This window comes from Rhinatrema bivittatum, chromosome 2, assembly GCF_901001135.1.
Source record: "Rhinatrema bivittatum chromosome 2, aRhiBiv1.1, whole genome shotgun sequence".
NCBI lineage: Eukaryota > Metazoa > Chordata > Amphibia > Gymnophiona > Rhinatrematidae > Rhinatrema > Rhinatrema bivittatum.
Genome location: NC_042616.1, coordinates 543,933,374 through 543,959,418, shown reverse-complemented (window position 1 = coordinate 543,959,418; position 26,045 = coordinate 543,933,374). Strand labels below are relative to the sequence as shown.

The 26,045-nt window shown below is 45.7% G+C and overlaps 1 long non-coding RNA gene across 1 annotated transcript in view; it reads right to left on the bottom strand.

Moving 5' to 3' along the window:
- Positions 1–231: 231 nt before the first annotated feature.
- Positions 232–26,045, bottom strand: part of LOC115085171 — a 37,210-nt gene continuing 11,396 nt past the window's right edge. Inside the window, exons 2-3 of the long non-coding RNA XR_003854750.1 lie at positions 12,089–13,331; positions 232–1,109 (exon numbers count right to left, since the gene is read on the bottom strand). This is a non-coding gene — a long non-coding RNA (uncharacterized LOC115085171). The remainder of the gene's footprint in view (positions 1,110–12,088; positions 13,332–26,045) is intronic.

Sequence of the window (26,045 nt, the reverse complement as noted above, 5' to 3'; positions counted from 1 at the left end):
TACTGGATGATCAAACTTCACAGCTGAACATCCCTTCTGCAAGCTGACACAGGAACTCGGTAAACCGGTATGATGTCCACAACTAATACCAGTATATAAAAATGTTTAAATAAAAATAAATAAATAAATAACTCTGTAGTGAGGACGGGCCCAGCAGGCTTCTTCCATCTAGCCGGCACAGGAACTCTGTAGTGAGGAAGGACTCAGCAGGTTTCTTCCATCTAGCTGGCACAGGAACTCTGTAGTAAGGACAGGCCCAGCAGACTTATTCCATCTAGCTGGCACAGGAACTCTGTAATGAGGACAGGCCAAGCAGGCTTCTTCCATCTAGCCATCACAGGAACTCAGTAGTGAGGATGTGTCCAGCAGGCTTCTTCCATCTAGCCGGCACAGGAACTCTGTAGTGAGGATGGACCCAGCAGGTTTCTTCCATCTAGCCGTCACAAGAACTCTGTAGTGAGGATGGGCCAAGCAGGCTTCTTCCATCTAGCTGTGCAGAGGCCTGGCCAGGCTTGTCCTATTGTGGTTCTACACCCTTACAGGCCAGGTGGTTATGATTTTCATGGCCCCCCTTGTGGTTTGCCAGTTGGGGGGTATGGATTTGGGGGGCCTACCCCTTGGGCATCTCACATCATGAGGACTGCTGCACAGTGTGGAGTCCAGTGATACTGGGGATGACTCAGGTGGCAGCTTCGGCATCCTTTGTAGGATTTGAGACAGCACATTCGTGATGCTGTTCATTGCTGCCGTCAGAATCATCACATTGCGTGTTTGGGCTGCTGTTTGCTGTTGCAGGATCCTGTTTTGTCTGTTTTCAGCCCTCCTGAGGCACACTAGCTCTGCCCGTATGTGTCTCTGCTGTTCCCCATGGCTCCTTTGCAGCTGGTGCAGCTGCTCATGCATGGACTCTTCTGGTGGATGAGATATTGATGGTGCTGGTGCCAGTGTTGGTGCAGGTGCTAGGATTTGTGGCTGCAAAATAGGCATGACCGGGGTTGTGACTTCCTCCTGCCGAGGGCATGGTGGTCCCAGCTGGTGCAGTGGTGTGCAGGCTCGACGTTCTGCAAATCCTGGAGGATCCCACTTCAGGCTCTGCTCCTCCATGAACCCTGACAGGTTGAGGGAAACAGTTAGTTGACTGGGTGAACCCAGGGGTTGCAGCATCGCAAATAGCTCTGGAGCCTGTGGCTACAGCTACTCCTCCTCCTCCTCCTCGCTGACCTGCTTCTGGACATTCTTGAGGGAAAGGCCTTTTGAAAGCTGGGGGTGGCTGGCTGGTCCCTGGGGCATCATTTATTTATTTATTTATTTGAAACTTTTATATACCGGCATTACCCTTCACTATAAGAAAGGAAATTATCAGGTAAGTAGTAATTTCTGCTTCCTTAGTGTTCGGGTAGGTCAATCCCAACGAGTGGGATGTACAAAAGCTAATCCCGAAAAGGATGGGAAGTTGCCAGCAGTCTAGTCAAAAGCGGTGTCCTCCCTAGCCCTAACATTTAAGCAGTTGTCGCCTTGCAAATTTCAGCAGGCCACAACAAAAGAAGCTCCGCCCATGATACCATCTGACCCCTTGTGGTATGCAGTCTAATCTGCTTCAGTAAGGCAACCTTAGCAGCCACATAGGCTGCTGTAATGACCTCCTTAACCCAGCGGGCAATTGTTGCCTGCGTTGCTGGTGCTCCCTGTTTACCTTCACCATGGAGCACAAACAGGCAATCAGACTTCCAGTCTTAGTTACCTCCAAGAAGCATAGCAAATGATGTTTGATGTCCAAAGAACACAAAAGGTGGTACTCAGCTTCATCTCTTTCCCTATCCAAGGTAAGCAGAGAAATGAAAGTACTAAACCACTTTGGGCAAAAAGGAAAGCATAGTCTAGAGCTTCCCAAAACTGTCCTAGGGACCCTGCAGCCAGTCAGGTTTTCAGGATATACACAATGAATATGCATGAGATAAATTTGCATATCATGGAGACTCAGTATATGCAAATATAACACATGCATATTCATTGCCAGGTTCTTATGGCCTGGATTGGCCACTGTTGGAAACAGGATGCTGGGCTTGATGGACCCTTGGTCTGACACAGTATGGCATTTTCTTATGTTCTTATTGTGGAAATCCTGAAAGCCTGACTGGCTGTGGGGTCCCCAGGACAGGTTTGGGAAGCCCTGGCATAGTCCAAAGCTGAACTGCACCTGGAGTTATATGGAGAAAAGACTCGCAGCAGGAAAGAGCCTGCAGCTCAGAAACATGAGAGCTGAACAGATTGCTACCAGAAACACTGTCTTCAAAGTAAGCAGCCGCAAGGAAAAAGTTTGCAGTGGTCGAATAGTCGAACCTGCCAAGAACCTGAGGACCAAGTTAAGATCCCACAAAGGCACCGGAAGCTACAGCAGAACGAAAATGTTTAACTCCCCACAAGAAATGGGACACATCCAGATGGGAAGACAAAGGCCCTCCATTGACTCTTCCCCTGTAACAAGCCAGTACTGCAACTTGAACTTTCAAAGTATTAAGGGCCATACCCTTAAAGCAAGCTGTCCTGCAAAAATTCCAGAATCAAAGGAATAACCACCTTGAACAATTGAGTACCTCACTCAGAACACTAGGCCTCAAAGACCCTCCAAACTCGTACGTAAGATAGAGAAGAAGAACATTTCCAGGCCTGATGAAGAGTGGAAATTACATAAGATGAATAACCGTGCTTAAACAGCTGAGCCCTTTCAATGACCAAACCATAAAACAGAACCGACACAGATCCTCATGTGGAATGGGCACCTGGTGTAACTGATCCATTTGAGACGGTTGCCAGAGGGGACTGCCCACCAGAAGTCTCTGGAGATTGGCCCAATCTGGTGCTACTAAAAGGACCGTGTTGATTTGACTTGCAATCTTCTGTACCAGCCTGCCTATTGAAGATCAACTCGGGAATGCAAACAGCAGGGCACCATGTGACAACTTCTGAATGAGAGCATCTATGGCCATCGCTTTTGGGTCTCACCTGAGACTGAAGAAGCATGGAACTTTTGCATTGTTGAAGTTCGCCAACAGGTCTAGATCTGGTAGGCCCCAGTGGTTCACTAGGAGCTGAAAGGGCTTGTCTGCCAGCTCCCATTCTCCTGGGTCCAAGCTTCACGTGCTAAGGAAATCAGCTGTGATATTGTCCCATCTGGCAATGTGAGAGCGGATATGCTTAGGAGATGCTGCTCCTCCCATACTATGAGCGCATCTATCTCCTCTGACACCTGTCAACTCTTGGTTCCATCCTGATGATTGATGTAAGCCACCATTGTCGGATATTAACCAGACCTCCTGAACCTCTAGCTGCTTGGTGAACCGCAGGCACACCAACTGAACCGCTCGTGCCTCCAGTCTGTTGATGTTCCACTGTCACTCCACTGCATTCCAGCGCCCTTGCACCACCAACTCCTGACAGTGAGCCTCCCAGCCCCAGAAGCTCACATCTGTCGTGAGTACCAACCAATCTGGCATCAACAAGGAAATTCCCTTTCTGAGATGGTCCACGTTTAACCACCTGTTCAACTGGGATTTCCCCTCTAATGGAAGGAGCAGCCTCACTGCATAGTTCTGCGACTGAGGACTCTATCGGGAGGGCAGGGAGCGCTGAGGAGGGTGCATATGTGCCCTTGCCCAGGGAACCACTTCTAATGTGGCAGCCATTGTTTGAGTTATTTTTTGTTATGTATATAAAGAGTAGACCATATGGATTCAGAGTTCTCACCCAGACACAAACTAGTTTGAAGGCCACAGGCCAACTTCTGAGTGAACTCATATTTACTGTTTTGCACTGTGAAATGTTTACGAACAGGCAAGAGTCTGTTTATTTAGTTATTCTAGTAGGTCTATGATGAGAAAGCAAGCAATTAACTTATACTAAAGCCTAAGAGAGAGTGAAGGCCATACAGCTGTGCCTGAGATTGATAAGAACTCAGAGATAGGGAACATCACTGTTTTCCCAAGCATTTTTAGTGTACAGTCGGGAGAATTGCTGGACCAGAGGCAGCATGGATTCACCAGGGGAAGATCCTGTCAGACAAACTTAATTGACTTTTTTGACTGGGTGACTAGGGAATTGGATCGAGGAAGAGCGCTCGATGTCATCTACTTTTGATACGGTCCCACACAGGAGACTGGTGAATAAAATGAGAAGCTTAGGAGTGGGTGCTGAGGTGGTGGCCTGGATTTCAAACTGGTAGATGGAGGAAGACAATGTGTGATGGTAAATGGAACCTACTCTGAAGAGAGAGCGGCGTTAAGCAGAGTGCCACAAGGATCGGTGTTGGGACCGATCCTGTTCAATATCTATGTGAGCGACATAGCGGATGAGATAGAAGGTAAGGTTTGTCTTTTTGCAGATGACACAAAGATTTGCAACAGAGTGGACACGCCGGAAAGAGTGGAGAGAGTGAGACGGGATTTAAGGAAGCTGGAAGAGTGGTTGAAGATATGGCAGCTGAGATTTAATGCCAAGAAGTGCAGAGTCATGCATATGGGGTGTGGTAATCCAAAAGAACTGTATTCGATGGGGGGTGAAAGGCTGATGGGCATGGAGCAGGAGAGAGACCTTGGGGTGATTGTGTCTAACGATCTGAAGTCGGGGAAACAATGTGACAAGGCGAAAGCTAAAGCCAGAAGAATGCTGGGCTATATAGAGAGAGGAATATTGAATAAGAAAAGGGAAGTGATTATCCCCTTGTACAGGTCCCTGGTGAGGTCTCACCTGGAGTACTGTGTTCAGTTCTGGAGACCGTATCTCCGAAGGGACTGGGACAGGATGGAGGCGGTCCAGAGAAGGGCAACCAAAAAGTGGATGGTCTTCATCGAATGACTTATGAGGAGAGATTGAAGAATCTAAATATGTACACCCTGGAGGAAAGGAGGAGCAGAGGTGATATGATACAGACTTTCAGATACTTGAAGGGTTTTAATGATCCAAAGACAATGACAAACCTTTTCCGTTGGAAAAAAATCAGCAGAACCAGGAGTCACGATTTGAAGTTCCAGGGAGAAAGAACCAATGTCAGGAAGTACTTCTTCATGGAGAGGATGGTGGATGCCTGGAACGCCCTTCCGGAGGAAGTGGTGAAGACCAAAACTGTGAAGGACTTCAAAGGGATAAACACTGTGGATCCATAAAGTCTAGAGGATGTGAATGAAGAGAGGGTGGCTTGCGGGAATGACTGCTACTACCTGGAGATAATACCCTTATTCAATAAACATACACACGGTTAATGCGACTCCAACATTGCTCTATGCTTCAACGGCAAGAGGAAATGTGGAAAAAAGGATTTGCATTCACAAAAAGCGGGGGAGTAGCTTGCTTGTTGTGGCGGTTACTACCCCAAACCAAATAAGTCTGATACTTCACTTTCAATGCATATCCAGCATAGCTCTTTGCTTCAATGGCAGGGGGAAAGAGGAAAAGATGATTTATATTCAGGCAACAACCAACAAGGACTGAATTAAATAGTCTGGGTAAACAAATAATTATGGGTGTAGCTTGCTTGTTACGGTGGTTACATAAGAACATAAGAAAATGCCATACTGGGTCAGACCAAGGGTCCATCAAGCCCAGCATCCTGTTTCCAACAGTGGCCAATCCAGGCCATAAGAACCTGGCAAGTACCCAAAAACTAAGTCTATTCCATGTAACCATTGCTAATGGCAGTGGCTATTCTCTAAGTGAACTTAATAGCAGGTAATGGACTTCTCCTCCAAGAACTTATCCAATCCTTTTTTAAACAAAGCTATACTAACTGCACGAACCACATTCTCTGGCAACAAATTCCAGAGTTTAATTGTGCGTTGAGTAAAAAAGAACTTTCTCCGATTAGTTTTAAATGTGCCCCATGCTAACTTCATGGAGTGCCCCCTAGTCTTTCTACTATCCGAAAGAGTAAATAACCGATTCACATCTACCCGTTCTAGACCTTTCATAATTTTAAACACCTCTATCATATCCCCCCTCAGTCATCTCTTCTCCAAGCTAAAAAGTCCTAACCTCTTTAGTCTTTCCTCATAGGGGAGTTGTTCCATTCCCCTTATCATTTTGGTAGCCCTTCTCTGTACCTTCTCCATCGCAATTATATCTTTTTTGAGATGCGGCGACCAGAATTGTACACAGTATTCAAGGTGCGGTCTCACCATGGAACGATACAGAGGCATTATGACATTTTCCGTTTTATTCATCATTCCTTTTCTAATAATTCCCAACATTCTGTTTGCTTTTTTGACTGCCGCAGCACACTGAACCGACGATTTCAATGTGTTATCCACTATGACACCTAGATCTCTTTCTTGGGTTGTAGCACCTAATATGGAACCCAACATCGTGTAATTATAGCATGGGTTATTTTTCCCTATATGCATCACCTTGCACTTATCCACATTAAATTTCATCTGCCATTTGGATGCCCAATTTTCCAGTCTCACAAGGTCTTCCTGCAATTTATCACAATCTGCTTGTGATTTAACTACTCTGAACAATTTTGTGTCATCTGCAAATTTGATTATCTCACTCGTCGTATTTCTTTCCAGATCATTTATAAATATATTGAACAGTAAGGGTCCCAATACAGATCCCTGAGGCACTCCACTGTCCACTCCCTTCCACTGAGAAAATTGCCCATTTAATCCTACTCTCTGTTTCCTGTCTTTTAGCCAGTTTGCAATCCACGAAAGAACATCGCCACCTATCCCATGACTTTTTACTTTTCCTAGAAGCCTCTCATGAGGAACTTTGTCAAACGCCTTCTGAAAATCCAAGTATACTATATCTACCGGTTCACCTTTATCCACATGTTTATTAACTCCTTCAAAAAAGTGAAGCAGATTTGTGAGGCAAGACTTGCCCTGGGTAAAGCCATGCTGACTTTGTTCCATTAAACCATGTCTTTCTATATGTTCTGTGATTTTGATGTTTAGAACACTTTCCACTATTTTTCCTGGCACTGAAGTCAGGCTAACCGGTCTGTAGTTTCCCAGATCGCCCCTGGAGCCCTTTTTAAATATTGGGGTTACATTTGCTATCCTCCAGTCTTCAGGTACAATGGATGATTTTAATGATAAGTTACAAATTTTTACTAATAGGTCTGAAATTTCATTTTTTAGTTCCTTCAGAACTCTGGGGTGTATACCATCCGGTCCAGGTGATTTACTACTCTTCAGTTTGTCAATCAGGCCTACCACATCTTCTAGGTTCACCGTGATTTGATTCAGTCCATCTGAATCATTACCCATGAAAACCTTCTCCATTACGGGTACCTCCCCAACATCCTCTTCAGTAAACACCGAAGCAAAGAAATCATTTAATCTTTCCGCGATGGCCTTATCTTCTCTAAGTGCCCCTTTAACCCCTCGATCATCTAACGGTCCAACTGACTCCCTCACAGGCTTTCTGCTTCGGATATATTTAAAAAAGTTTTTACTGTGAGTTTTTGCCTCTACAGCCAACTTCTTTTCAAATTCTCTCTTAGCCTGTCTTATCAATGTCTTACATTTAACTTGCCAATGTTTATCCTTTATCCTATTTTCTTCTGTTGGATCCTTCTTCCAATTTTTGAATGAAGATCTTTTAGCTAAAATAGCTTCTTTCACCTCCCCTTTTAACCATGCCGGTAATCGTTTTGCCTTCTTTCCACCTTTCTTAATGTGTGGAATACATCTGGACTGTGCTTCTAGAATGGTATTTTTTAACAATGACCACGCCTCTTGGACATTTTTTACTTTTGTAGCTGCTCCTTTCAGTTTTTTTCTAACAATTTTTCTCATTTTATCAAAGTTTCCCTTTTGAAAGTTTAGCACGAGAGCCTTGGATTTGCACACTGTTCCTTTTCCAGTCATTAATTCAAATTTGATCATATTATGATCACTATTGCCAAGCGGCCCCACCACCGTTACCTCTCTCACCAAGTCCTGTGCTCCACTGAGAATTAGATCTAAAATTGCTCCCTCTCTCGTCGGTTCCTGAACCAATTGCTCCATAAAGCTATCATTTATTCCATCCAGGAACGTTATCTCTCTAGCGTGACCCGATGATACATTTACCCAGTCTATATTGGGGTAATTGAAGTCTCCCATTATTACTGCACTACCAATTTGGTTAGCTTCCCTAATTTCTCTTAGCATTTCACTGTCCATCTCACCATCTTGACCAGGTGGACGGTAGTATACCCCTATCACTGTAGTCTTCCCTGATACACAAGGGATTTCTACCCATAAAGATTCAATTTTGTATTTAGTCTCATGCAGGATGTTTATCCTGTTGGACTCTATGCCATCCCGGACATAAAGCGCCACACCTCCTCCCGACTGCTCCTCTCTGTCATTGCGATATAATTTGTACCCCGGTATAGCACTGTCCCATTGGTTATCCTCTTTCCACCATGTCTCTGAGATGCCAATTAAGTCTATGTCATCATTTACTGCTATACATTCTAATTCTCCCATCTTACTTCTTAGACTTCTGGCATTAGCATACAAACATTTCAAAGTTTGTTTTTTGTTTGTATTTTTATTCTGCTTTTTAATTGATAGGGATAAGTTAGAATTTTTTAGCTCAGGTGAGTTTTTAGTTACAGGCACTTGGACTGCTTTTCTAATTATTGGAACCTCACTGTCAGGATGCCCTAATTCTAATGCATCATTAGTATCCTTTAAAGATACATCTCTCCGAACCATGCGCTGCTGAGCGACTGTCGGCTTTCCCCTTTGTTCTAGTTTAAAAGCTGCTCTATCTCCTTTTTAAAGGTTAGCGCCAGCAGTCTGGTTCCACCCTGGTTAAGGTGGAGCCCATCCCTTCGGAAGAGACTCCCCCTTCCCCAAAAGGTTCCCCAGTTCCTAACAAAACTGAATCCCTCTTCCTTGCACCATCGTCTCATCCACGCATTGAGACTCCGGAGCTCTGCCTGCCTCTGGTGACCTGCGCGTGGAACAGGGAGCATTTCAGAGAATGCTACCCTGGAGGTTCTGGATTTAATCTTTCTACCTAAGAGCCTAAATTTGGCTTCCAGAACCTCCCTCCCACATTTTCCTATGTCGTTGGTGCCCACGTGTACCACGACAGCCGGCTCCTCCCCAGCACTGTGTAAAATCCTATCTAGGTGACGCGTGAGGTCCGCCACCTTCGCACCAGGTAGGCATGTTACCAGGCGATCCTCACGCCCACCCGCCATCCAGCTATCTACATTCCTAATAATCGAATCACCAACTATGACGGCCGACCTAACCCTTCCCTCCTGGGCAGTAGGCCTTGGGGAGATATCCTCAGTGCGAAAGGACAATGCATCACCTAGAGAGCAGGTCCTTGCTACAGGATCCTTTCCTGCTACACCTGGTTGCAAGGACCTGCTCTCTAGGTTACTACCCTAGGTTACCACCCTAGGTTACTACCCTAGGTTACTACCCTGAATCAATTAAGTCTGATACTTCACTTTCAATGCATATCCAACATAGCTCTCTGCTTATCCAGCATAGTTCTCTGCTTCAATGGCAGGGGGGAATGAATGAAAAGATAATTTATATTCAGACAACAACCAACAAGGACTGAATTACATAGTCTGGGTAAACAAATAAGCATGAATTACATAGTCTGGGTAAACAAATAAGCATGAGTGTAGCTTGCTTGTTACGGCAGTTACTACCATCGTTCACACCGAGGAACCATGTTAATATTAATGTTACTGTTATTTCTTGTCTATCCTATTTAATTATTTACCCTCCTTCCAGTTTCTAATTCCCTGTTAAAATGTAACTTCCATACTTTACCAGTTTTGATGTAAACTGGCATGATGTCCACAACTAATGCCGGTGTATAAAAATGTTTAAAGAAAATAAATAAATAAATTAAGCCTGATACTTCAATTCAATGCATATTCAGATTAGCTCTCTGCGCCAACGGCAGGGGGGAATGAAGAAAAGTGGATTTATATTCAAACAACAACCAACAATGACTAACTTGCACAGGCTGGGTAAACAAATAAGCGTGGGAGTAGCATGCTTATTGAGGCAGTTACTACCCCTAACCAATCAAGCTAGATACTTCACTTAGATGCAGCTCCACCACTGCTCTCTATATTAATGGCGGGGGTGGAAGGGAATTGGAACCAAAAGGTTACTAAGGGCCAAAGAGTAACCGTTAAGTATGAGAAAAAAACAAGTGTGAAAGCTTGCTGGGCAGACTGGATGGGCCGTTTGGTCTTCTTCTGCCTTCGTTTCTATATTTCTATGTAAGGAATAATAACAGCTAGGGAGAGGGAGAGCACGCGCTGGATGTGATAGCACAGGCTGATCCTTTGGAAACATGTAAGCTTTTTATATATATGTAGCAATTGTTATTATCTACCATTACCTCTTCTGTATGATCTGATTTTATTTGTTCTATCCTCCTATAGCTCAAATAAACTTACTTTCCTAAGTACCTGTAACTGTGATGTACTGAATCAAAGTATGTGTGTGGCTATTCGTGTAGGGAATAAGCTCCTGGGTTGAAGCCCCCAGGTGTAATCCCAGTAATTGTGTTTTCCCCGAGGTAGTCCTGTGTGCATGCAGGCGATAAGCCCCTCAGCCCCCAGTGAGATCAGCCCCCAGGTCAGAGCAGCTGGGCAGAATGCCAGTGTGCACGGTATGAACCCAGAACAGCCATCAATCCCAGGACCTATAGATAAGTTCACATGGTCGGATAAACAGAGTTCTGCAGGGTTCGGACTCGCAGCATCAGTGAGTGAATCTGAAACTCTGGCAGAAACACTGCCCTGCCTTGTATCAAATTGAACCCCGAGATAATCCAGGGTCTGAGACGGCTGCAAATTGCTAGTTCATATAGCAAGGAAATCACCCTGCAGGAAACATGAAGACTCTCTTCCAATGTCTTGGCTCGAATCAACCAGTCGTCTAGATAGGGGTGAACTATTTATTTATTTATTTAATTTTATATACCGGCAACCGTTTGCACATCGTGCCGGTTTACAAGTAACTTACAACAAAAAATATATAGGCATAGCCTTTACAGAGAACTAGAATGCCCTCCTTGTGAAGGGCTGCTGCTACCACTACCATGACCTTGGAAAAGGACCTGGGTGTTGTGGCTAGTCCTAAAGGCAAGGCCTGAAACTGGTACAGACAATCCAGGATGGCAAATTGGATGAACCACCGATGTACCTGTCAGATGGAAATATGCAGATATGCCTCCATCAGATTGAAAGATGTGAGGTACTCCCCTGCTTGAAACACCATTATGACAGAGCACACCGTTTCCATCCTGAAATGTAGATATCGGTTGATGCCCTTGAGATCCAGTATGGGCCAAAATGACCCTTCCTTCTAGGGCTGTTATTGTTTGTAAGGTTTTGGGTGGACCCTTGGACACTGTGGCAGCTGTGAGGGGGAAGTCCCGTGAGGGGCCACAGGTCAGGCTCAGCTTTGGGACACACAACACAGAGTTATATCTTTTATTAGACAGAGTTGAGAAGCTACCAGAGGTGGCAGTAGTGAGTAAAGATGAAGCCCGCGCATGGTATGCCATGGATGGCCCGCGCCATTTTTAAAGATGGCGCCGGCCATCCAGTGCTCCCTCCATGTGACAGGGGCCGGCCAATGGCACGGATATCCTGTCACATGGTAAGGGCAAAGGCCATCGGCGCCATTTTTATTAGTGACAGCCGACGGCCCGAGAGCGGGAGATCGCTCCCGGGACCCCCACTGGACCACCAGGTACCTGTAAAATGTTTTTGGGGGGTCGGGAGGGTGGGGGAAGCTAAGGGATTAGTTTTAAAGGGTTGGGGTGGGTTTTTTGTTTATCGGCTCGGGTGCAGCCGAAAAACAAAACCACGATCGGGCCGGACGAAAAAAAACAACACGATGTGAATCGGAACCGGAATCCGAACCGATTCCGATTCACATCTCTAATGCATACCAACCCATAGCCCGCATCAACCAAGAGGGCAGCCCCCAGTTCTACCATAGGCCCTAAATTTGGATCCAACCCCATCAGACTCTTGACAAAGCCACAAGGTAGCCCGAGCTACCAAAGCGCAACAAGGAGCAATTTGCAAGTTCTTTGTCATTACCTCAAGGCTTGCTTCAGGACTGCCTCCATTACATGCAAACTTTCTCTCGTGCATATTTATTGTGGATATCCTGAAAACCCAACTGGCTGTGGGGTCTCCAGGACAGGTTTGGGAAGAGAGAGGCTGACGACAGGGGCAACATTTTCTCTTGGCTAGATTCAGTGATGGCTGAGGAGAGAGAAGCAGTGTCAATCTCCACCAATTTACACACTCAGCCTTCCCTCCCCCCTAAGGCTCATCCCAAACCCATCAGGGATCTGCATTACTAATAAAAGCCAGCATGAGATCTATGAGCCAGTGGAAGCCTACATCCCCAATCCTCCTCACCATAACTGATGAGAGCCTGGGGCCATTGTAGAGCCTGAGTGTGAGTGTGTGCTGGGTTACAAGTTCCACGTTGCTTTCCAATTCTAATACTGTCGGCACTTGTTACCTTAGCTGAAGATTTTGTGACACCATTTGGCATGCTCACCTACATTTTGGCAAAATCTGCATAAGGGATAGCCTGAAAAGCTGACCAGTTTGTGGCCCTTGAGGACTGAAGTTACACCTGGTTTATAGCATTGGGTGGACAGAAGTAGTTGGAGGAATTATAGTACAATTAATAAAATCTGAGGTCACAAGTGTTTTCATAAGTTAACAAGGATATGATAACTGAGTTAGTGAAAGGAACTCTCTTCAAACTTGTGGAGGGAATGTTGACTGAGAAAAGTATATGAGAAGATGTTTGCAAAAATCATCTGTTTGGTAACAGGAGCAATCTATACATTCTCATTCTATTAATCTGCACTTTGATATGTTTACATTGTTAAAAAAAAACAAAAACAAAAAAAACTAAACACATTTTATCCCATTTAGCTTTAGATAGTATGTAATGACAGAACAGTTTTATAGCCTGTTCTTAAAGACACATCTATAATATACATTATCTATGTTATTTGAGGATAAGCAGGATTAATCACCACACATGTTCGTCTGTTGCTGCTGAAATTGATCATTTCTTAGAGTGTTCTGGAACGTCTTTGCTGGGCATATGCAGGACTTCTGTCCAGTTGTCATCACATGGGGCCCTGACAATCCTTTTTTGCCATCTATGGATTGCAGCAGGCCTATTTATCATCTTGAAAAGGCGAGAACATTTCTTTAGGATTGTGCCGCCTCAGCTGGTTTCTTCTTGATCCTGTTAACTTCTTTAGTGGCATTACCATAAGTTTTGGTACATTTTCCACTCAGATGCTTGGCCCTGAAGTTTGAATATAATGGAAAATGAAAGCAGAAATAGGTCACATTGTTTCATCCCTTCTAGTCAGTTTTGCAGTTCTTCCACTTTGGGTAGATGAGCACACACATTCCCATACTCAGCTCAACACCAGTTCCCCACCACTGATTTCTTTCAATTGAACTTTGAAACCATTTCCTACTATTGCTCTCCATATCAGTTATAAGCTTACCCAGTATCTGTTAAAATACTGGTCTCTTCTGTCTCCACAAGTACACCATTCTAGGCCTTGTCATCTTCCTCTTGTTTTTAGAAGACAAACACTAAATCCAACACTGAGGTCCCCTTCCATGTCTTATTACCAAGTTTTCTAAAATTCTACATTGCTATCAAAAGTAATGAAGTCATTTTTTTAAAACATTCAGTCTTCCCATGCTTCTTTCAGTTAGGATTTTAAGCATACTCACTCTGTGGTTACCCTAATGCCTTCTTAGAAGCAGGAGCTGTTAGTGTCATGATTGCCAAACACTATGCTATCTTGAAAGCCAGTTGCACTCACTGGTGCCAGAACCTTAGCTAGCCAATGGTTAATATGCCCATACCCATAGCCACCATTGCTATCTCCTATTGTTATTGCAGAACGGCTGCCTCTTTATTGCCCTGGACTTTGGGGTTGAGAAGCTGCAATTGCCCAAAGCTGAAGATGATGAATTGCTCTTGTGATAGCTACTCCCCTCCCCCATGGGCTTGCTGAACAGAATAGCTGCTCTTGTTAGTTTCCTCATGGCCTACAAAGGCTGAAAAATATTTTTCCATTCTTGACACTTGCCTTCCTGTGATAGCCACACTAGTTTTTGGCTACTGTGCATGATACATTAATTATAAAACATGAGAAACAAAAAATGACCATACATAAAAGCTTTTTTTTTTTTTTGTAATTAATACATTGTTGAAAATTTTTTATACTTGTTTTTGGGGATAATGTGCATGATATGTCAAAGAAACATGTCATACTTGAAATATAAGATTCAGATCGCATTATGTAACTTGTAAGAATGCATGCACTCTGGAGACTGTTTTCATCTTATGGCTTTTGCCTGTGTTTGGCAGAGATCTGATAGCTCAGATCAGGAGGAGGGACTCAACTTTCCAAAACACTCCTATAAATCAAGGCATTGCTTGGAGTGCATCAGGTTTTTACTCTGTATTTGTCCATGTCTGCCACATAGGTTAGAACCTGTTAGCTGTATAACTGTAAGACTGAAGGCTGCTGGCAATGTGTCAGGAGGTGGTCAAGCAGGCTCACTTGTCCATATACCTAACTTTTTCACAGGTATGCCCTTCCCATTGTCACCTTGTCTTTTAGACCCCACTCACCTTTGTTCTTTTTCTGTTGGGTCTGGAGATATTTGCTATGCAACCTCATGGCACTATTTTGCATTTGTTTTGGTTATACTATTTGGATATTCTCCTAGATAAAACAGCCCAACTTTTGAAATTGTTTACCTTGTCTGTTGGATGCTTGCATATGTCCTAATGCAGGGCGTTAATTTAAATAGGCTTCACCTGATTTTCCTGAGACAGAAATGCTCTGTTGAAAGAATTTTTTCTGGCAGCATTAATGCTTGAAAAGGTAGAGCACAGTATTCATTTCTCTGGTCTATGAGAATGGCTAAAGATGATGGCTACTATCAAAACCCAAGTTTCATCTGAGCTTTGTGTGTGGTTCTGATACTGTGTTTGTAGTACACTACCTCTGTACTTTTTCCTAGGACGGTGTATGAGCCAAACTATATTAGGAAGAGTTTACTTGAAACTTGAAGTTTGATGTTATGGCTTGATAAACATATAAGAAGGAATGATAATCTGATGAGAACATCTGGAAGACATATGGAATCTTATACACAAGAAACTCACAGAGGACAGTACTATAATAGACATAAGGACAAATTCAAATTTATTTATAAAAATCAAGACAAATTGTCTACAGTAAGAAATAAAATACATGTTGGACTAGTGAGATTGTTTTAGAAACACCATGATGAGGATTTAAGGGTTACAGCTTCCATAAAAATAGCAGTAGCTGCATAACTGTGGCAGCCTTCTGAGCTAGTTTTATTGTTGCCTTGGGCAAGAGTAAATATATTTTGGCTCTGAATGTGTCAGTGGCTCAAATGACACAAATCTATTGTGCTGAATCATTTCTCGGAGGAATGTTATGGGCATAGTGATGGATGTTAGTCAGAGGGGCCACTATAGATAGTATAGTATCTGGATAAAAAGGATTTTGGAAACCAATTCAGATACATCCACTCAAGTCAAACAAAGAGGGGTAATCCATAATATGTACTCCTTGAAATTTCAGCACAGGAAAAATTGTGACCTTATGGACATTAAGTGTCAGCCTCATTAAACATGAGCATGATGTGAAAAGATGTAACACAAAATACAAAGTGTTTGATGTGTTTTGATCAAAATAATCTGTCAAAGAATTAGAAGAGCAAAGCCAAGTATACCACAACTATAACAGCACTATCTACACTTCAATTTCTTAATGTCTTATGTTCTGTTTTCTTTTTAGAATTAGTTCTGGCTGCAGCAGATATCAGCCACAAAGATTATAAGGTTGCTCTCTTCAGTGCATCTTCTGATTGATTAAAAAGAGCAAACTGAATTGAAATAAATGACATTTTTAATGAAATATTTGAACAAAGCAGTGGATAGGGGGTAGGCAAACTTTTTTATGCTGGGGCCACATTACAAGTTATTGACCGCAATAAGGGCCAAGTGAGCATGGTGGGGTGGGGGTCCCCCTTGGAGCTCCTCGACATGACAATCAAACCTCCAGCACTTGCTGCAGGCATTTGTGATTAGAGCAGGCTTACACACAATCATTGTTAGCACCCGAGGAGCCCCTTCAATTATGGATCCCAGCATCTAACAAAATCAGCAAGACCTTCAACCCACGAGGTACTAGACATTTTCCCAGCTAGAAGATGACCACATCTTTGTCACAATTGCAGAACACATACAGACCCTCACCAAATAAGAATAAAAAGGCTATCAAGTATAATTAGAAAGGTGCAGATGATCCAAGATGGCCGCGGAGAAATGAACGGCTGAACGCCGAGCTCCGGAGCAAAATTGCAAAATTTTAGCTTCATTTCCTGGAATACTTTATCCTTATATCTGTTTCGACGGCAAGATGCCCCACATGAAACGGAAAGCTAAAATCAAAGAAATTACATCTACACCGATTACCTCTACTAGGCAGCTCCGTATCGAGGAAGCTTTCGCCGGACTAGTGTGTGATCACCCTGAGGGAGCTGGTGGTTTCGGAGAGCAGACGCCGAGCCCCCTGGCTCTAGAGATATCATTAAGCCCGGGTGCGCCTTCAACGCCAGATCCACCGCTTGGGGAAATGATTTCCGAGCAGAGTTCATCTATTTCGCCACAAGAAAGAACTGCTGAGGGGGTCGTTGCCCAGAGAAGGAGCGACGTAAGTTTGTCTCCTTCGGTGAGTCAGAGTATGGCTGACTCCAGGGACCGACCAGACCCAGCATGGAAGCGAGCTGAGGAGAAAGGTGAGCCCTTGGATAAGAGAAAGGGTGCCGAGGGAATCCATGTTGTTTGTGGAGCTCCTGAATTTAACCCAAATAATATAACACTAACTGAGATTATGAAAGCTATTACCTCTATGGAAAAATATATTATGCATCTGACTACAATGGTAAAAGAAAGCATTGAGAAACACCAAGATACAGAAAGAAGAGTGGGAAACTTAGAGAATTCTGTTAAGGGATTCGAGCAAAAAATGACAGAGGTAGAAAAAATTCAGGGGAACCTGATAAAATCCGAAAGCATACAGATGGTAAAAATGGAAAATCTTGAGAACCATCTAAGGAGAAACAATATAAGAATATTGAATTTTCCTAAATTAAGGTCATCCTTGAGGTCTATAGAACACATCCAATCCCTGGGTTGAATTAAGGGTAGGATGGATTTCAGAGACACCATCTTGAATTTCTCGCGGACGAGGCACTTGTTGAGTTCTCTGAGATCTAGGATGGGTCAAGTGCCCCCCGTTTTCTTCGGAATGAGGAAATATGGAGAATAGAATCCCTGGCCCCTCAACGTCTGCGGGATTAGGCGGATGGCTTTTTGATGGAGAAGGCTGGTTAACTCTTGGGCCAGTTGTGGATGTGATAGATGTCTCTGATTTAGGGTGAAATGAGGTGTGATGGGTTGGGATAGGAAATGTAACTGATATCCCTCCTTTACTATGTCGAGTACCCACTGATCCGTCGTGATGGCCTGCCATGCAGCCAGACAAGCCGTTATCCTGCCTGGGGGATTTTCCGGTAAATTGTGTGTTGGTGGTGGCAGTGAGTTCAAAAAGACCGTGAGGTCTTTGCTGGAACCGATGACTGTTGCGGTTGTTGTTGCCATTGTGCATGAGGCCATCCCCTCCTTTGTTGCTGTTGTTGCGGAGGGTTGTTACTCGGCTGCCGGTGGTATGGTAGATAGGGTTGTTGTCTAAAATTTTGATAACCCCTGTATTGTTTCCTGGGAAACGGTTGTCTGCGAGTAGAGGAGAAAAACCGTTTGGTTGACGCTGGGGCAGCGAGCGACTGGACCGCTAGTGCTTGATCTTTCAGCTTACTCACAGTATCATGGAGGCGGTCCCCAAAAAGGTTCTCTCCCGTGCATGGCAAGTTCGCGAGTTTCTCATGGAGATCCTCCCTAATAGCGCTAGCTTTGAGCCAGGCAAGACGTCTGGCTGCTATAGCCATGGCCGAAGCTCTGGACGAGTTTTCAAAGCCCTCGTAGACTGCTCTCAACATATGTCGAGTGCATTCTTCCATATCCGAAATCAAGGACGGAGTGGAATCTCCTAAGGACGTGAATAGACCCTTGGTGGCTTGCAGGCATTCATAGATGTATTGTACCATATAAAAATTATGGTGGTGAATTCTTGCTGTAAGCATTGCGTTCTGGTAGACGCGCTTGGCAAAGTCGTCCAAGGACTTGTCGTCTTTCCCAGGTGGGGCGGATGCGTGTGTCTTTGCTTTCCTGGACTTTTGTAAGGCAGATTCCACCACTATAGAGTCAGGTGGTAGTTGGGGGACTGCATACATTGAAGGCTTTTGGAGCCTGAATTTTAAATCAGTCTTTCTGGATACAGACTGTAGAGCAAAGGGGGTTTCCCATGATTTTTGCAGGACACTGTGGAGCATAGCATGTGGTGGGAGAGCAGACGGTTCCCCCGGCGCATCAAAAATCTTTAATAATCCTAATGTTTCTGCCCTCGGTTCCGGTAGCTTTTGAACATCTAATTTGAGAATATTTCCCATCTTAGTGATGAACTTGGGATAGGTGAGATCCTCTGGAGGGGAATAAGGTTCCGCTGGTTGCTCTGGAGGATCAGACGGGTACCCGGTAGAAGAAAGTGGTGAGGAATGTATGGATTCCGAAGCTCTTGTTGGAGATGGTGAGTGGACGAACGAGCCCTGTGGAGATGGGGATCGGGGAGACGGTATCTTCCGTTGGGTATGCTGTGGAGCCGGGCTATTGTTGTCTGCCGGGAAAGTAGACTCCGGAGGTAGAGCGTACGTTGATTGTAATGTTTCAAAAAAGCCGGCTAATGATTGTGTCAGGTCCCAAAATGCTTTTGATGTATGAGGTGGCATTGGTGGGGGTTTTTCCAACTGACTGGATTCATATGGTAAATCCTTTGGCGGAGGATCATAATTACCCTCACCTTCTGAAAGATCACTCCACTCCGTTCCTTGTTGACGAGTGGACTGTATACTCCTTGATTTGTTAGATGATGATGAAGAAGAAATTGGAATAACTCCTTGAGAAGTAGAGCAAGATCGTTCAGATTTACTCTTATAGCGTGAGGAAGAGGAAGAAGAGGATCTCACTTCTTTATGATGGGAGGTATGATGTCGTTTTGCATGACTATGTCCTCTACTAGTGGATCGGGAAGAGTCGGAATGATGCCGATGTCTTTTCCTGTTTGAAGAGTGTGTACTGCTTCGAGACTTCCTGTCTGCATGTTCTTTCATATGCGGCTGACTACTTCTATGAGGGTCAGTACTTATTCTAGGAGGGGATACCGATACTCCTGGTAAATTGCTTGAAGTCTGACCCGATTGATCATAGTGAATACCTTTGGTACTCTGTGATCCTTGCAAGGGGTCTTTGAAATCTCGTTTCCTCTGGGAGTTCTTGTCATGGGTCAGGTATTCCGACAAGTGTTCCCATTGTTTGGGTTCAGATGATGATCCTCTGTCTGAATGGTCTGCCTCAGCGGCTTGGTGAGATAGAGGTTTCGGCGCCGATTTTGACTTTGAATGCAATGGTTTCGGCGCTGAGTGAGGCTTCGGCTCCGACTGAGGCTTCGGAGCCGGGTAAGGCTTCGGCGCCGATTGAGTCTTCGGCGCCGAACGTTCCGGCGTCGCATGAGACTTCTTCGGCGCTCCTTCGGCCCGTTTTTGTACCTTTTTAGGTGGTTCTGCGTCTCTATGTGGATCTGATTGCTGTAATAGCACTAAGGACCGGACCGGATTGTCCTTAATAGGCTCTTGGGTACTAGGCTCAGTCAATCTGAAAGGCCTCTGTTTCCCCACTTCAGGCGTCTCGGAATGAAGACCAGGTCCCTGGTCTCCTCTCTCTTTGGGTTTCCTTTTCGCGTCCCGTACCTTTGGTGACTGCGGGTCCCAAGAAGCAGCTCTTTTACCCGTCTTTGATGTCTTGTATTTCGGGGCCGGAGAGGAATGAGTCGTGGACGCCTTGTCTTCCGTTGAGAACTCCAACCAACGATAGCTCCTGTGTCGTCGAGCCCTCGGAGACATCTTTGCACAGTGTTCGCAGTCGGACTGGTTGTGGTCGCGTCCCAGGCAGCGGTAGCATCGATCATGTCCGTCGGTGATGGACATGATCTTACTGCACGGACACGGCTTGAACCCCGACTTTTTTGTTGACTTTTTTTTCTCAATAACTTTTCTTCCTGAGGAGAAGAAGGCTCCGTGTGCGCTCCCGCACGCGGAAAAAAACAGACTGAGGAGAACCGTTGACTACTGCGCGGGAACCCACGCGCAGCCGCAGAGGATCAAAGATCTACACTCTGCTACAAAGCTCCGCCTTCCTGGGCCCTGATTGACAGTTACCATACAGCATGGCTAATTCAGCCCTGCTATCGACGGGAAAACAACCCTACTCCAAAAACCTGGAGTGGTTTACAACAGTTCCATAATATATTAGCAACAAATACATTAAAATAAATATATTATTGCAAAAACATGTTTCCCAAAGTACAGTGGTATCAATAATAAAATAAATAAAAGATAAAATATAGTTCAATATAAACGACATCACCTGCTCTCCTCTCTCACAGAGGAACCAGGACTACTATCGCACCATTACATCCAAGTTAAAAATCCAGTCCTGTCACAGGACAGTACTGTAGGGAGAAAAGTCTGCATAATAATGCACAAGATCTAACCTCCACTCGCTGCCAAAAATCCTTGTTCTGAATCCAATTCTGTTAGTTGCAATGCATTTTACTTTTGCCACTTTCTTTGAAGGCAAAATGCAAGCTCTTATTTCCAAGTAATTCAATAATGCAGCACGTTTTTTTTCTGCCAGCTTTACCAATATTACATGTGCCCAAGCTTATAGGTCCTGGGATTGTCTGTACTCTTTATCACTATATATAGCTTTTATGGAAGCTTATAATGGAATCTAAATGAGTTTGACACATTCATGGCTTGGAGAACTGCAGAGGCAGTGTACAGAGTCTCTGGGGGAGGCAATCCTAGTTATCATAGAAACATAGAAATGACGGCAGAAGAAGACCAAACGGCCCATCCAATCTGCCCAGCAAGCTTCACACTTTTTTTTTTCTCATACTTATCTGTTTCTCTTGGCTCTTAGTAACCTTTTGGTTCTATTTCCCTTCCACCCCCACCATTAATGTAGAGAGCAGTGTTGGAACTGCATCTAAGTGAAATATCTAGCTTACAGCCCGATCCAGTAAAGTCCGTGGGAGAGCGGACTAACGCCCGCTCTCCCGGTGCGCGCACCGGCCTCTCGCCGGTGCGCGCGATCCAGTATTTAAATTAGGCGACGCGGTGCAAACGAGGAAAAGGAGGCGCTAGGGACACTAGCGCGTCCCTAGCGCCTCCTTTTGGCCTGGAGCGGCGGCTGTCGGCGGGTTTGACAGCCGATGCTCAATTTTGCCGGCGTCGGTTCTCGAGCCCGCTGACAGCCACGGGCTCGGAAACCGGACGCCGGCAAAATTGAGCGTCCGGTTTTCGGCCCGACAGCCGCGGGCCGAATTCAAAATTTTTTTTTTTTTTTTTTTTTTTTTACTTTTTTATACTTTTGGGGACCTCCGACTTAATATCGCTATGATATTAAGTCGGAGGGTGCACAGAAAAGCAGTTTTTACTGCTTTTCTGTGCACTTCCCTGGCGCCGGAAGAAATTAGCGCCGACCTTTGGGCGGCGCTAATTTCTTAGAGTAAAATGTGCGGCTTGGCTGCACATTTTACTTACTGGATCGCTCGGGAATACCTAATAGGGCCATCAACATGCATTTGCATGTTGAGGGCGCTATTAGGTGCCGCGGGTGGGCCGCGTGTTTTCCTCCCCTTACTGAATAAGGGGTAAGGGAAAACACGCGTCCAGAGCAGGGTGACAGTGCGCTCCGACGGAGCACACTTTACTGGATCGACCTGTTAATTAGTTAGGGGTAGTAACCGCCACAATAAGCAAGCTACACCCATGCTTATTTGTTTACCCAGACTATGTAATTCTGTCCTTGTTGGTTGTTGTCTGTATATAGATCCACTTTTCTTCATCCCCCTGCAGTTGAAGCAGAGAGCTATGCTGGATAAGCATTGAAAGTGAAGTATCAGGCTTATTTGGTTTGGGGTAGTAACCGCCGTAACAAGCAAGCTACTCCCTGCTTTTTTGTGAATACAAATGTTGAGATTACTTACCTGATAATCTCGTTTTCCTTAGTGTAGACAGATGGACTCAGAACAAGTGGGGTATAGTGTGCTCGTGCCAGCAGTTGGAGACGGATCTGACGTCAGCACGGGTACATATACCCCCACAGGAAGTGAAGCACTTCAGTAATCTTCCTTGCAAAAGCTGTTATGGATATATGTTGTTGATTATACCCGGGTTCAATCCCCGGCCTTTTCACCATTACTGAACATACTGCTGGTATGGAAAAATACCAGCAGGCCCCAGAACACAAACCTGGGACCTTGAAGGCCAGATGCCAAAGAAGAAAGCTATAAAACTGTTTTTGCAGGAATTCACAGACACCAGAGAATCAACAAATTAAGCCACAGGATGGGGCAGGAGATATCGCAGAGAGTACGCAGCAAATAGTCTGTGGGAAAGAATGCAGGAGGGAGAAAGATAAGGGGAGACAAATAACAGCTGCCTGTAGGCAGACAGCGTAAAAATTTAGTGGTGTGAAGCATGCAAGCAGAAATCAGATAATTAGCTGACTTTGTATTTTTAACCTATATAAGCAAAGCTGGTATGTAGTAGGGTTGGCAAGGATTCTGTATCTGTTGCACAGCCCAGCGCTGAGCTCTTTATTATGTAAGTATATATTTGCTATATTTGCTTCCTGTGTATTGATCTGTTTTGTGTATGAATAGCATATGATTTACAATAAAGAATATTAAACAAAAGTAGAATCAGAGTTGTTCTTATAAACTATTTTACCTCTGAGTTGGACTTTTAAACAATGTGTACTGACGATCAATAATTAGTGAAACAGGATTCCCCTGACCGATTGATAGTAGCTGGAGACCGCCAGCGTTCCCAACCGGAAGGCGGACACCTGGCAAAGGGGATGCTCTTATGTAAGAAAACGACATGGCCTGCCTTGAATCGGTGAAACCCATGTATACCGGCAGCTGGGCGGGATGCTGAGTCCATCTGTCTACACTAAGGAAAACGAGATTATCAGGTAAGTAATCTCAACATTTCCTAGCGTGTAGCCAGATGGACTCAGAACAAGTGGGATGTACAAAAGCTACTCCCGAAGTGGGCGGGAGGCTGCCTGAGGACCGCGTAGGACCGCCCTCGCAAATGCTGTGTCCTCCCTGGCCTGGATATCCAGATGATAAAACCTGGAGAAGGTATGGAGGGAGGACCATGTCGCCGCTTTACATATTTCTGCGGGTGACAGCATCCTAAATTCTGCCCAAGATGCTGCTTGGGCTCTGGTAGAATGAGCCTTGACTTGTAGAGGTGGTGACTTCCCGGCCTCTACGTAGGCCACTCTGATAACTTCTTTAATCCAGCGGGCAATGGTGGGCCGAGAAGCCGCTTCTCCTTGTTTCTTCCCGCTGTGAAGGACGAACAGATGGTCCGTCCTTCGTACTGCTTCTGTCATTTCCAGATATCTGGGCAGCAATCTGCCGATGTCGAGATGGCGTAGCAAACGCTCTTCTTCTGATTTCTTCAAACCCGCTGTGGTTGGCAGGGATATGGTTTGGTTGAGGTGAAATAGTGAGACTACCTTAGGCAAGAAGGATGGAACCGTGCGAAGATGGATAGCCTCTGGAGTGATTCTAAGAAAGGGATCACGGCAGGATAGTGCTTGTAGTTCCGAAATGCGGCGTGCTGAACACACAGCCAGCAAGAACACCATCTTCAAAGTGAGAGAACGGAGAGACAGGCCCCGGAGGGGTCTGAAGGTGGATCCCGCGAGGAAATCCAAAACTATGTTGAGGTTCCACAGAGGCACTGGCCACTTCAGTGGCAGACGAATATGCTTCACTCCTTTCAGGAAGCGGGAAACATCTGGGTGCGTGGCAATAGTCTTGCCCTCCCTCCTGGGACTGTAGCAAGACAACGCAGCCACCTGAACCTTGATGGAGCTGAGGGAGAGACCCTTCTGAAGCCAAAACAATAGGGACTGTGGTCGCATGTGGATTGGTGCCATGAGTGTCGCACCAGGCTTCAAATACTCTCCAGATCCTTACGTAGGTGAGGGATGTGGAAAACCTGCGAGCTCGGAGGAGTGTATCTATCACCGGCTCAGAGTACCCTCTTTTCTTCAGTCTAGCCCTTTCAATGGCCAGACCGTAAGAGAGAATTGAGCCGGATCCTCGTGGAGGATGGGACCCTGACGTAGCAGGTCCCTGAGAGGAAGCAGGGGAAGGGGCTCCCCTGCCAGTAGTCTTCTCATGTCCGCGTACCAGGGTCTTCTTGGCCAGTCTGGTGTCACTAGAAGAACTAGGCCCTTGTGCTTCTGAATCTTGTGTATAAAGGCGCCCAGCAGGTGCCACGGAGGAAAAGCATATAGCAGGGTCCCTGGAGGCCATGGCTGAACCAGGGCGTCGATCCCGTGAGAGAACGGATCTTGCTTGCGGCTGAAGTATCTGGGTACTTGAGCATTGGACCTGTCCGCTAGTAGGTCCATGTCCGGAATCCCCCACTGATCCACAATCATCTGGAAGGCTGTGGGGGACAGCTGCCATTCTCCCGGATTTAGGCTTTCCCTGCTGAGGAAGTCTGCCGCGGTGTTGTCCCTTCCGGCAATGTGGACGGCGGAGATATCCTGGAGATTCGCCTCTGCCCAAGCCATCAGCGGGGCTATCTCTAGGGACACCTGTCGGCTTCTGGTTCCGCCCTGTCGGTTGATGAATGCCACCGTGGTGGCGTTGTCGGACATCACTCTGACTGCCCTGTTCCGCAGTCTATGAGCAAATTGCAGGCAGGCTAACCGGACTGCCCGTGCTTCAAGACAGTTGATATTCCACCCTGCTTCTTCTCTGTTCCACCGCCCTTGGGCGGTGAGTTCTTCACAGTGTGCTCCCAATCCGCTCAGGCTGGCATCTGTGGTGAGCAGAATCCACATGGGGGAGGACTTCTTCGACCCCCTACTCGTGTGGTTGGACTGCAACAACCACCGTAACTGGGTCCGCACTCTGGCTGGTAGAGGTAGATGCACGGAGTAATTCCGGAAGCGGGGGTTCCAGCGAGAGAGCAGGGAGCTTTGTAGAGGTCTCATATGGGCCCTTGCCCAGGGTACCACTTCCAGGGTGGATGCCATGAGGCTGAGAACCTGCAGATAATCCCAAGCTATGGGCCGGCTGGCTCCCATCAAGGACCGTAGACGCGTCTGAAGTTTTAACCTTCTCTTGGCGGTGAGACTGACTTTGTCTGCCTGGGTGTCAAACTGGACTCCCAGGTATTCCAGTGATTGGGAAGGCTGTAGGCAACTCTTGTTTAGGTTGACTACCCATCCCAGGCTTTCCAGAAGGGCGATCACTCTGTTGGTTGCCCGATGGTTCTCCTCTCGTGATTTCGCCCTGATTAGCCAATCGTCTAGGTAAGGATGGACAAGGATTCTTTCCCGTTTGAGCGCCGCTGCTACTACTACGATCACCTTGGTGAAGGTCCACGGCGCCGTGGCTAACCCGAAGGGCAAAGCCCGGAATTGAAAGTGTCGTCCCAGAACCGTGAAGCGTAGGTAGCGCTGATGATCCCGATGGATCGGGATATGCAGGTATGCTTCTGACAAGTCTAAAGCCATTCCCCTGGCTGTACTGCGGTCTTGACTGACCGCAGAGTTTCCATGCGAAACCTCGGGACCCTTACGTATCGGTTGACTGACTTGAGGTCCAATACGGGCCGGAAAGTGCCCCCTTTCTTGGGTACCATGAAATAAATGGAATAATGCCCAGAATCCATT